Source organism: Erpetoichthys calabaricus, chromosome 3 (assembly GCF_900747795.2).
Source record: "Erpetoichthys calabaricus chromosome 3, fErpCal1.3, whole genome shotgun sequence".
Taxonomy (NCBI): domain Eukaryota; kingdom Metazoa; phylum Chordata; class Cladistia; order Polypteriformes; family Polypteridae; genus Erpetoichthys; species Erpetoichthys calabaricus.
Genome location: NC_041396.2, coordinates 79,377,975 through 79,391,132, shown reverse-complemented (window position 1 = coordinate 79,391,132; position 13,158 = coordinate 79,377,975).

Below are 13,158 nucleotides of genomic sequence, written 5' to 3'. Positions count from 1 at the left end.
GGGCCGCAGTGGCTGCAGGTTTTCACTTTAGCCCATTTATAAACTTATAAAGAAGTGTTTTTTGGGGTACTAGTTTTAGTTAACTTCTTGTTAGATTTCAGAATGTTTAATTGCATATTTTAGTTTTAACAGCTGCACTTAGGTTTTAATTGGTGCCTGTTTTCTTAACCAGCTGTCAGTTAATAATGAGGTGCAGATAACAAAGAAACCAACAGCTCTCCAGCTAACATGCTTCCATTTCAACCTCTGTACATGCATCATGAAGTATCTGCGTTAATAAAATGTTTTGAAATAAATAAGAGAGAAGGGAAGGGCCACAAAACATTTGGATAAAAACCCCAAAATGAGCTGAACAACAAGAACAGAAATATAAAGCCTCAGCAATAGTACTGGGGAATCTAATATAGAACTGAGGGCAGTCCCACAACCTCAACATCTGGGGGAATTGCTCTCTTAGGTTCATCAATAAAAGACAAGGAACACCACAAAATAATAATACAACAATATTCATTAAAAATAATACACAAAAGAAGGAAAATAAAAACATGTTTATTAACATAAATCACAAAAATTTTTTCAAAAGACAATAAAATAAAGAAGCCAAAGCCTGGGAGGAAACCAAAACGAAACCAAAAGTAAAAATAAGAATAAATATGATCAAATAATATGACAAAACCATAAAATTTTAACACAAATGGCCAAAAGGAGCAAAAACATGTATCCAAAGCTACTAAGAATGTTTAAAGCATAAAAGTAACAAAAAAGGGCCAGGGGATAGCATCACAACAGTGCTCTTCCAGATCCTGATGTTACTTACCTTTTACCCACCTTCACAAATCTTGTTGATTAGCTGGCAATGCATTGTGTTTATTCCACTTCACTATTTTCACTATTAAGAACTGATTTATGTAAATGTAAGAAGTATTGTTGAAAAGCACTACACAACAAAAGCATCAAAACTGGACAAAAGCTATAAAATTAGGTGAAGTCATTCCTTTGTAATTACCAGGGTAAGTTTGCAAAATTTCTTATGCCAGTATGAAAAAAGTTTCGGCTAACCTGTTTTTTTATCTATAATGTCAGCTCACTCCCTTTTGACAGATGTCAGTATATTGTCATATAGAATAAACAATTAGCTGTAATCTGATTGAATAACCTTATGTTTACCTAGCAACAATTTATCTTTCATTTTTGTTTTACATGAGCTAACAGGTTCCTGGCATGAAACGTATAGACATACAGCATTTAATCTTATAGTTCATATTGTTAGTCAGATAATAATTAATGTAATCACATTGCAGTTATGTTAAGTTGTATATACTGGCCAGGAGCAGGTGCCATTGCAAAGTTGTGCTTCCTCGAGAAGGGACTTGCTGTGCTGTTTCCCATTAGTGCAGCCTCTCAGACACTTGCCCTTTCAGAAGCTGATTCCCATGTCAGAATGACACCCAAGCTGTTTCAGTTATAAAGGCACAGCATCAATCTGAAGGCAGTGTGTAAACTTAATGTATGTGTGAGATTTATAGTGCTGGCTGCAAAGAAATTTGGCCATGGCATATAATAAATGTGGTCCTTTATCTTTTTTAATTGCTTAGATCCATTTCTTTCTCTCTATTTCATGGCGGGAAAGTTGTTGAAACTTGGGTAAAGATGTTTTTGTTTAGAATTTGAATTCAGAGGGACAGTATGGGAATTCTTCATTTCAGATTCTGCTGTTGTTTAGGATTACTGGACGAGGGTTTTATCTGTTTATGATACCTCTTGGAAGAAAAAACACAGAAGTATGAAAAGGGCTCATTTTCAAGATCATTTATATTTTGAAGTGTCTTCTGTATAGAAAATCCCTGGTAGTCCTTCCGCCAGCACCTCTGGGTGTGACGGAAGTGCTGACATCCAGGGCTCTTTAGGCATCCGGGCGCCCCCTGGTGGTGACCACGGGCCCCTATAGGATTGAGCTTCCATGCTATGTTCCCATGGTCCCCATACCAACCAGGGCAGCTGCCGCCTTGTGGTCCGGAGGAGGCGCAATCCCTCTTCCGGGCGTCCCTGCTGGATACTGCCCCCAGCCACTCGCCACAATGTTTATAGATATTCACTGGTTAATGTCAAATCTGACTGCTGACATTGTGGAGGAGGAGGTGGTTGGCTGCATATGGCCTTCTCCAAACACACTTTCAAATAATTGACACCAATAGGAATCTAGAAAGTCAAAGTCTTTTACTCCTTCAAATATGTTTAAATATTTAATGTCAGAACCACATCATTCATCTAAAACCAAATTAGGTCAAGGACTAGAACAGTGATTTAAGCAACTGATTTAAAAAGCTAGAAAACTCCACCATTAAATGACCAAAAGAATGAAGGTTGAATGTTGAATGGAGTATGAATGTTGGCTTCAGATACTAAAGGAGTAGCTACCTCAGTCTCTATGGTAAAATGAGTGCACTTAACGCCTGCAGGAGCTAAAGGAGTAGCAATACTAACCTCTGGAGAAGCACAAATAGTGCCCAGTGTGTCATAAACAGGCTTAATAGCCGCAGGAATAAAAACAGGCTTAGAGTACTCCTCATAACCGGATCCACCAGCAGCACAAAGAGAAGAAAACATTCAAGGCTATAAACAAATCTCCAAAAGAATCGTTTCTTGCTAGACCGGTATCAGGGGCAGGTTGCTCCACCTCTGCGAAATCATAAGCTCACTTCAATTTAAAGTGAATGCTTCTGTGTCATGATTTGTTAAAATCTCCCTGTATTGCTAATATCGGGTGTCCACAACCCTATGGATTGTCTTCTTTTGCCTGAATTATTCTTCAGATTTCGGATGTTAGGTGAGACACATAGTATTGACTGATCATAGAGCTTCTGGGGATGGCACAGTCTTAGCCCATAACTAGAGACATAGTCATTTCCACAGATCAATCCAACTCCTCACTGTTCTGCCATTCCTGAAAAAAATGGTTAAAAAAAATGGACCAAGAAATGAAATGAGAAAAATCGTTGTTAAGAAATGCTTAGGTTATTGACAGAAACTGAAAAAACAAAATGTCAGAATCTAATACGTAACCCAAAAATCTCTGTTGAAATAACCCAACACCACTAACCAACACTGCAAAAGATTCTCCACAATATCTAAAATCTTGAATGTCAGGAAGTCTTAGAAGCTTAACTTTATAATGTCCTGGTGATGACTTCAAGTGTCGCAACTTACAGTCATCACATAGTAGTAATTGTGGGTTGTTGCTAAAAACATCAATCTTCTCTAACCACAAAATGACAGCACATGCATTACCTAAAATGGCAGAACAAAAATATAACATTAAAATATTTAACAGTTTCATAATTAAATCAAAAGGTCAAAGTTAGTCTGCAGTGGGTTGGCACCCTGCCCAGGATTGGTTCCTGCCTTAAGCCCTGTGTTGGCTGGGATTGGCTCCAGCAGACCCCTGTGACACTGTGTTCGGATTCAGCGGGTTGGAAAATGGATGGATGCATGGTCAAAGTTAGTACAGAACCATGTTATGCACCTTTAAATAACCCTAAATAATTGTAACAATCATGATGCCCAGACTGGGAGCACTGAGAAATCCCAGACAAGAGGGTGGTAAGTTGTTGATACCCCAAAGTTTGTTGCCCTTTGTTCTCAGGTGGGGACCTAAAACTCATAAATACTGGCCATGTTCAACAAGGACAAGTGAGAGCAGCGACACAAGACATGCCCAGTAAGGTCCACAGCAGAAATGACACAACCAACCCTTTTTGGTGACCTTTTAGACAAGAGATAAAGGGGGAAACCAGAAGCTGATGTAATGATAAGGTCCTGTGAGGTTCTTGTAAGCTCTCTTCTTGTCCTGTTCAATAAATACAGTAAGTCATTGTCCAACCCGCTATATCCTAACCAGTGCTGGATTAACCATATAAGCAAAGTAAGCACATGCTTAGGGCATCAAGGGTAAAGGGGGCACCACAAAAATTTTTCATGGCCGAATTTATCACATAAGTTATTAAATTAATTAAATTTATAGCCATTTTCAAAATTGAATGAAAAATGAATAATGCCTCCCTGTACCTCCCTATGCCGTCACTGTTCGTAGATGGCGCCTTACAGTGCGTTCTGCATACTGTTGCCATCTACGATGGGGAATTCCCGTTTCATGGTGATTCCCTTAAACGCCATGTTATGTCAAAATATTGTGAAAATAATTCGATTCAAAACAATATGTTTTTATATTTTTAAATAATAGTTAATAGTTGATTAAAAATTATTATCACGTAATTGTTGTGTTTCATGAATTATCTGTTATTTAACTTAAAATAAATTTCTAGTGCGTAGAAAGCATTATTTTCTGTTTTAAGCAAAAACAAAAAATTGTCCCAGTTTGAGGAAAAGATATTCTGGTAAGTCTATTTAATTCTATTCTTGGATATTTTTAAATTCATTTACATTATGTAAAAGTGAAAATCGTACAGCTGATTACTATTGGATAAAATTGTTTTATAACTTTTTTTTACTAATAAAGATTTATTAACAAAATTTTCACAAAATATTCTTCAAATCTTGTACTAAGAATATGTGTAAATAGATTTGCTAAATTGACACAAAAGCCATAAATAAATGAAATAATCAAAATGGTAAATCTACGGTTTTCATGAAAACCGTACATTTAAAAAAAACCTTTAAAATCGACCCCAAACGTTAAAATTTGTAAAATTTCGGATGCCATTTTCTCTTCAACAGTAATTTCTCAGCTGAACTTCAGCAGTTTCATTTATATGTGCGCCATAGTTCAGTGCAACAGAAAATGTAAAAATAAGACTCAGTCATGCAGAACTTTATAAAATAATTTTAGAAGACAATATTGAGTGTGCTTTTCCAAATGTAGACATTGCCTTTCATATATTTTTAACATTAATGGTCACAAACTGCTCAGCTGAGCGCTCATTTTCTCGGTTGAAATACAGTGGTGTGAAAAACTATTTGCCCCCTTCCTGATTTCTTATTCTTTTGCATGTTTGTCACACAAAATGTTTCTGATCATCAAACACATTTAACCATTAGTCAAATATAACACAAGTAAACACAAAATGCAGTTTGTAAATGGTGGTTTTTATTATTTAGGGAGAAAAAAAAATCCAAACCTACATGGCCCTGTGTGAAAAAGTAATTGCCCCCTGAACCTAATAACTGGTTGGGCCACCCTTAGCAGCAATAACTGCAATCAAGCGTTTGCGATAACTTGCAATGAGTCTTTTACAGCGCTCTGGAGGAATTTTGGCCCACTCATCTTTGCAAAATTGTTGTAATTCAGCTTTATTTGAGGGTTTTCTAGCATGAACCGCCTTTTTAAGGTCATGCCATAGCATCTCAATTGGATTCAGGTCAGGACTTTGACTAGGCCACTCCAAAGTCTTCATTTTGTTTTTCTTCAGCCATTCAGAGGTGGATTTGCTGGTGTGTTTTGGGTCATTGTCCTGTTGCAGCACCCAAGATCGCTTCAGCTTGAGTTGACGAACAGATGGCCGGACATTCTCCTTCAGGATTTTTTGGTAGACAGTAGAATTCATGGTTCCATCTATCACAGCAAGCCTTCCAGGTCCTGAAGCAGCAAAACAACCCCAGACCATCACACTACCACCACCATATTTTACTGTTGGTATGATGTTCTTTTTCTGAAATGCTGTGTTCCTTTTACACCAGATGTAACGGGACATTTGCCTTCCAAAAAGTTCAACTTTTGACTCATCAGTCCACAAGGTATTTTCCCAAAAGTCTTGGCAATCATTGAGATGTTTCTTAGCAAAATTGAGACGAGCCCTAATGTTCTTTTTGCTTAACAGTGGTTTGCATCTTGGAAATCTGCCATGCGGGCCGTTTTTGCCCAGTCTCTTTCTTATGGTGGAGTCGTGAACACTGACCTTAATTGAGGCAAGTGAGGCCTGCAGTTCTTTAGACGTTGTCCTGGGGTCTTTTGTGACCTCTCGGATGAGTCATCTCTGCGCTCTTGGGGTAATTTTGGTCGGCCGGCCACTCCTGGGAAGGTTCACCACTGTTCCATGTTTTTGCCATTTGTGGATAATGGCTCTCACTGTGGTTTGCTGGAGTCCCAAAGCTTTAGAAATGGCTTTATAACCTTTACCAGACTGATAGATCTCAATTACTTCTGTTCTCATTTGTTCCTGAATTTCTTTGGATCTTGGCATGATGTCTAGCTTTTGAGGTGCTTTTGGTCTACTTCTCTGTGTCAGGCAGCTCCTATTTAAGTGATTTCTTGATTGAAACAGGTGTGGCAGTAATCAGGCCTGGGGGTGGCTACGGAAATTGAACTCAGGTGTGATACACCACAGTTAGGTTATTTTTTAACAAGGGGGCAATTACTTTTTCACACAGGGCCATGTAGGTTTGGATTTTTTTTCTCCCTAAATAATAAACACCTTCATTTAAAAACTGCATTTTGTGTTTACTTGTGTTATATTTGACTAATGGTTAAATGTGTTTGATGATCAGAAACATTTTGTGTGACAAACATGCAAAAGAATAAGAAATCAGGAAGGGGGCAAATAGTTTTTCACACCACTGTATATTAAAAATCCCCTCAGAACAACTATGCATCAAGGCAGGCTGGATGCCTTATCTCTGTTATGTATAGAAGCAGATGTGTTACATAAGATTGATTATGAAGATCTAATCAAAGAGTTTGCAAGGAAAAATAGTAGGAGAAAATTATTAAGATAAAAATAAAATGCATACAAAAATAAATATTATTTTCCTTCTTACTATAAGTATGTTTTGTTTAATTTCGAATTTTCGATAATAAAATAAAATTTTATTTTCTAGTTTGCTATTGTTTTACTATTTTGAATTACTAGTATAAGGGGGCACCAAAATTACTTAGTGCTTAGGGCATCTAAGGGTCTTAATCCGGCCCTGATCCTAACACAGGGTCACAGGGGTCTGCTGGAGCCAATCCCAGCCAGCACAGAGCGCAAGGCAGGAAATAAACCACGGGCAGGGCGCCAGCCCACCGCAGGGCTCAATAAATACACTTGTTTTATTTTAACCATGAAATGACTATGGTCTGGCTAGCATGCATCATGAAAAACAAAAATGTATTAAAATACATAACTGCATTTTATTCAATAGAAAACACAAAACCTCCTACCTGATGATGTATTCCTTAATCCTGTTGTAGGTTCTGTTTCTGAAAACCCCTATTAAAAACTCCCATTATAGATAGATAGATAGATAGATAGATAGATAGATAGATAGATAGATAGATAGATAGATAGATAGATAGATAGATAGATAGATGTGAAAATCAATGTTTATTTCTTTTTGCTAGAGATCCTTTTCTCCCCATAACAACCATAATCTCACCTTGTCTACATTAAACTTCATTATGCAAAAATGCATTGTGGTGGCCATGTACTTAAGGGAATGAGTATTTTTAAAAGGCATGTCACCCAAGTCCAATTCTGTACTGCCAGTAGCTTCCTCTGACAACCTTCTGCATCCTCCTATCAGTTTTGCAGACATGGTTGAGCCTCCCTGGAAGCTTCACACACCTCCAACTGGTCACTGGCCCAAACACTGAGGACAAGAGTATACATGGAACTGTAGCTTCCATCAGCATCCCCATCAGGTCACATAATGAGTATCTCCTTTGAAGAACATCCTCTTGAGGCACCCTGGTACTCTGGTCAGTTACTTGGGATCTGGCCATTTGTGTCTGTGCTGCAGGCTGAAAGTTCACTTCTTGTATTCTGATCACCTCCCATAGATACTGTAAATCATTCCTTAATAAAACTATGAGGAAGAATTTGTAAAGCTCCGTGCAGATCCATTCTGCAACACTTTATGACAGTCTTTCTAAATGTCGAATGGAGATCTGTGGACTTCAGTTACTAATCTAAATCTATGTCTCCTGTAACCTTGATGTGCTTGCATTTGTCACTATCTACTGTTATGTTCATGAAGTGTGTATTTCTCCTTAGATTGAAATTGTGATATTTGCTAAGGAGGCAAACTTGCAAAATTACCAATAACAAATAGCAGTATATAAAATAAAGCTTAATTATTACTGTCACTGTTTCGTGGAGGTATGAAACTAACAGTTTCATTGTGCTAAGTACACATTACAATAAACTTATATTGAAGTAGATATTTGGTTGACACCTTTTTTCAAAGAAACATACACAACACGGACAGATCACAATGACTGTATTTACAGTGTCAGACACGTGCTACTAGGGGATATTTTCAGGGTTATGCCGAGACTGTTATGCATACTTTCACTCGAGAGGGGGCACAATTACTGACTCCTTCCATTTCTATCCATAGACTTGACCAGAACAAGTCAGTAGAGTAGTGGCGTTGTTTCCTCTGCAATGCCTGCCCCTTCGTCTCTTGCCACCATATTACAGCAGATGATCCTAGAAGTCAGAGTTCAGCTGAGAACACATTTCTGTATGAGACATTACTCCTTGGTAGAAGCAACCCTTAGAATTGATGGACACTGTCGGCCCACCTTACCAACTTTGGATTCAACCAGTTTGATCCCTTTTCTTTTAGTTTTTAAATGGGATAGTCATGGAGAGCCCCCAAATCTTTATCTTGTCCCTCATCTTGTTTTACACCAGGTATTGTATACAGTTGGAGGTTAAGTGACACAGTTGGGGTCATACAGCGAGTCAAAGGTGGTAATTGAACCAGCAACCTTGGTATTTAAGGTCCAGGGGCCTCATATATAAACAGTGCATATGCACATAAATGTTGCTTAAGAACGTTTCCACGTTCAAATCGCGATGTATAAAACCTGCACTTGGCATAAAGTCACACACTTTTCCACAGTACCTCATACCCTGTCATGCGCAAGTTCTCAGCTCGGTTTTGCAGACTGGCGGCACCCATCGTCAAAGCAGTGCTACTGTTCCTGTGTGGTTACCCTTTCTTAGATCCATATCCACGACGGCGGCTTTATCAAATACACTGAAATTAACCGCATATCGTTCATAAATTTAATGCATCTGATTGTAATTAACCTGTAACAATATAATGGTCCACAGAATGGTCAAACTATTCTAAATACCATAACTGCTTTAGCGTTGTTACTCTCACTGCACCTTTTTCTTCTTCTGTCAGCTGCTCCCGTTAGGGGTTGCCACAGCGGATCATCTTTTTCTATATTACTCGCACTGCACCACTCTGAGTATTTATATCACTGTATCTGAGTGTGAATCACAGATCTACAGCGATCGGAAAGAGAATTATCGGTATACAGCATCAAGCACTTGGTGCCTCAGCCATTCGCTATTTGAACTGCTCTCATCCGACCAACGCTTCACAGCCTTTCCTGTACTGACCTCGTGGTTCACAAACAGTTTCATCCCAAGAGCTCTAAACACACTCAATCAGTCCATCAAGTGCTCCTTGTAGAACTGTTTGTACTTGCAAGTTACTGTGAGGTAATTGTACTTATGATACAGTTATAATATTGCACAACCTGAGCCCACTTTATAAAGCGCGTATTTACATATGATGACGATATCATTTTTAAGATGAAATGCAGCAAAATATGTTGATTATATTATACAGATAAAACTTTAACTTTAACTACACGGTGCCGCAGCGCTAGCGAGCTTCAGCTTCGTTCACGGTTTGTTCCTGCCTCACGCTGTATTCATGCCACTGGAAGGATAGATGGATAGAATAACTAAACATTATGAAGATATTTCGATGTTCCTTAAAAGTTTTGAAGAATCGGCGTTCTAAGCTTACAGATAGCTTAACGTCTATTACAGAGCTGACTGTGTGGCGATTGGGTATTTGGAGAAAGAAAAGTAAGGACAGGAATTGGGGGTTAGTACGTTTGAAAAAGACTTCTGTAATAAAGCTTTTCATTAAGGGTTGCGCATGGCGCAGCAAGCATCTTGCTGTAAGACATGAACAATCACTCGCCACCGTGTTCCCAAGTTTAATAACATGCTTTAACTTATATCATCATGAAAATGATATCACGTATACTTCTCAGTATTTTAATTATTCAGAAAGCTGTAATATTACGAATGTAATGGATTCTGTGTCCTGTCAGAGGAAGAGCACGTAGTGATTCAGGCACATAGAGCACATATAAGATCAAATACACAACAAAGCATTTAATGTTCTATTTTAGTTACGATGGGATTTGAGAAACTAGTAAATTAAATGATTTTAAGATGAAGTTTATGATGTTCTACTTTAATGACAAAATAAACTACGTGATTAAAGTGGAAATTTCGAGATTAAAGTTGACATTTCGTGCTTTTTTCACACTGTGTGCCTTTTTTTTCACTGTACCCTAATAAGCTTTCATATGACACTCAGACGTTGGGCTACGAGTCACCTTTTCATTCTGACTTTGATATGTGATAACTTCTTTTTTATTTCAGGCACTGTGCGACTTTGTGAACTTGAGCTTTCGAGTTTCTCCGACACGCTATGTCACTCGATCAACTTCCTTTTGTTGCTTAAATAACTGTTTAAACCAACAAATAGTACGTTTTTCTTTGCCTCCATTTAGTATTAGCTGAAATTCTTCTATTTTTCCTCATACTTTTGCCATTGCCTTTTCACAGAACGCTGGGCTTAAGGGCTATTTATATTGATTTGCATATTCAAAGAGGAGTAATTTTGGGAGGAGTTGGGGAGGGACAGCAAGCGCGTGCACGTGCGTTTATTTCCACGCTGAGCGGGATTTATGTAGCTGAAGAACGCGGAAGTTGGCGAACACACAGATTCCTGCATCTGAATTTTTCTGAGTGTAAGCACATTTCGGCTTTTGTGCTTACGTCATGTTATAGTGCAAATTCTACACACGCCGTTATGCATGAGGCCCCAGTACTTTATCCATACTGAAAACCAAATACAAAAACTGCAAAGAAATGCAGAAATAGTTGCTGCTAACTTGTAAAATAATGAAATAAGAAATTCTAGCTTGTCCCTAAACTGGAGGAAACCACTGTGAAGTTCATTTAACAAATAAAGGTTTGACAGATTTATATAAAATAAAATCTTTATTCATTCCACACATGTAAATATTCTAGTCTGCTGAAAACTCTTTAGGTCACGCATGCTGCTTTCTTATTTAAAACTTTTTATCATTTTTATTATTTTCTGTGAAACACAAAATACATTTATAACTTTAGGTCCCAAGCACAGTTTTTGGCTTGTCACCCTCTGCTGGCCAGTCATCCTGACCATGAAGTAGATTACTAAACAAAACATTTAATGCAACTTATCCCTGTCTACTTTTCAGAAAAAACTTCAGAATTTTTGATTCTCTCATTTTAAATGAAAAGTCACAAATTAACATATTCTGAATAAATACACTACAGAAAATGCATACAACAAATGGTTGCTATAGGTGTAATGTCACCTTAATATGCATTTTCTCATCAAACCCCAAAATAAATAACCTATGGGGCTCCCTTGAACTCCCAGACTTGGGTTAAAACACCTTTATGGAGTATTAGAGTGAAAGGACCTCAGCTGCCTGTTTAAGAAACAAACTTTACTGACTGCTGGTATTGTAAACTCATTCAGAATGGATAAAATGTGCATAACATTTGAGCAGAAAATTCCTCCAATTTTATTTTATCATGGCAAAGTACATTACAGATGAGAATAAGTTCACCTTTTCACCTTCTAGCGTTCATCTACCACCTGGTGCTTGTGTTCTAAGGCAGATCACAAAGGTGATACATAAGGTGCCTAACCGAACAAGATCAAGATGAATGTCTGGAACTCAGTGCGGATGACATTGTTATGTGCTGCCTTTACAATTTAACAGGCAGGTACATTGAATGCCGATAAATGTAATTTTTACTCTTTAGTAGACTCCCCTATAATCGCATACAGCATCATTCACAAGATCTCCCTGTTGTTGATGACATTTTACTTTCCTTTGGTGATATCCCATCAGACCTGCCACATATTCTAAATCTCTTTTATTTCTTTTAGGATATTGAACTGAATATAGAATAATTTGTCCAAATCTGCCCTGGTATTCCTGTCTATGATGACAGACCACTCTCCTCTCATCTATACTTTAGTGACCTAGTTTAAATATCTGATCATTCAGATTTTTGATTAGGTTGATAACATTTCTATATTTAATTACCACTGTGTTTTGAAGGGTCATAAGAATTGTTTAATCCGGGAACTCCACTTGTGTTTAGAAATTATTCAAACAAATAATCTTCCCGCTTTAATTTTGTTAGTGCGATTTCTCTCCTTTCACATTCCCCTTAAATTTTTGAGCAAAGTGTGGGCTTTACTTTCCCATTGTATTTGGAATTCAAAACACATCATTAAAAACATCTACTGTGCTTCAAACAAGACAGAAGCAGGGATGTCACTTCCGGACCTGGAGCGTTACCACTGGACATTTACTCTTTATCCATTATACTGCTGCTTCTCTTTGCCCTCGGACTCCTAGTCTTGGGCACTTGTCAAATCTAATCTTGTGTGTCCTAGCCCCTCACTTTTTCCCTCTTTGGTTTTGTAAGCTTGACAACCTAATTTCTTACATTCTCAGAACATGGTGCAAAGTGGACGGACACCTTGGGTCTACACCTAGACCCCTATTTTTTACAATAAGCACTTCAGTATTGCTTGTGCTTTCCCTTGTGGACACATCAAAACACATAGCTGCTGGGAGATATTTTTAACAACTGTAAGCTCTTAACATTCCAGTCTTTATACTCAAAATTTTACATTCCCTCGACCTTTTTCTTCTTTTCATGTCCTAAAGACATGTTTAGTTTCACTGTCCTTCCCTTTTCCTCCCCCCCCCCCCCCCCTGTATGCTTTGTTCAGCTCCTTAATTTCTGTCAAAAAGTCAGTCTCCATTCTTTATACCATACTAAGTAAAGCATTTATTCAACCGTCCCCATTTCCTCTATGTGCCCCTGCTAGCCTTACCTCTCCTCCTCCATTGCCTTAATATACTATCTTTAAGAAATGCTTTGGCCCCTAGAAACACCAGCCATCAACACATACAGCTTAAATGTATTCACTGTTTATATGTTACCCCACAAAGGCTTTTCGACTTGGGACTTGCATCCAAAGCTTTATGTTCCATAGGTTTTGGGAGTTACCTCCGTTGTCTCCTACTGGTCTTTTATC